The sequence below is a fragment of the Lepus europaeus genome, chromosome 5 (assembly GCF_033115175.1).
Source record: "Lepus europaeus isolate LE1 chromosome 5, mLepTim1.pri, whole genome shotgun sequence".
NCBI classification, from domain to species: Eukaryota; Metazoa; Chordata; class Mammalia; order Lagomorpha; family Leporidae; genus Lepus; species Lepus europaeus.
The window spans coordinates 115643800-115644534 of record NC_084831.1 but is presented as its reverse complement, the minus strand read 5'-3'; the positions used below and the strand labels follow the sequence as shown (position 1 = coordinate 115644534).

The 735-nt window shown below is 49.0% G+C and overlaps 1 non-coding gene across 1 annotated transcript; it reads right to left on the bottom strand.

Moving 5' to 3' along the window:
* Positions 1–285: 285 nt before the first annotated feature.
* TRNAV-AAC (transfer RNA valine (anticodon AAC)) lies at positions 286–358 on the bottom strand. Its single transcript has one exon. It is a non-coding gene; the product is annotated as a tRNA-Val (tRNA).
* Positions 359–735: the final 377 nt, after the last annotated feature.

Sequence of the window (735 nt, the reverse complement as noted above, 5' to 3'; positions counted from 1 at the left end):
TCTGTTGCTTTGGGCTTCAGGGTCGAGAGTTCTTTAGGGCATGAGCCCACTCACCACCGCGACAATAAAGGACCATCAAATTTTACCAATATGTGGTGCTCCTTTGTTTACACTCGCTGAGGTACAACATAGGCATCTAACCCCCCTGCAACCTTGCAAAATTAATGAGCAATAGTAAAAGAGTTGTATCCATACAGGTATCTTTATGGGATCAGAGTAATTATTTCTCTGGGGGCAAGCATTTAAATTTGAGTCCCACTGTTTTCTTTTAGGAAAAGGAAGTTCTGTTTCCGCCCGGTCTCGAACCGGGGACCTTTCGCGTGTTAGGCGAATGTGATAACCACTACACTACGGAAACCGCCAGCAAGTAGACTGTTAAAATGGATCCTGGAAAATCATTTCTGCGTCATATTTGCAATAATAGGAAACTGAACTACATTTCAGCATTAGATAAAATGAGCTCCAAGAAAATACCAATTACCAAAAAAAAAAAAAAAAGGAGCCTGCGACGTCCAAAGAACCAGGGACTCCAGGGACTCCACCTGAGACGCCTCAGGCCTGAGCTGGCTGTGGGATCGGCCGTCTCCCGCAGCGTTTCCTGGTGCAAAACCGCGCGCCGGGGGCGTTCTTCGTTGACTCTCCAGCCCCGGAAGCTGAAGGAGCTGCGGGTCAGGTGCGGTCGAGCCACGGGAGCGTTCCTCACGGCCTTCGTGGTCTTCTTGGCTCCTGGCTCTA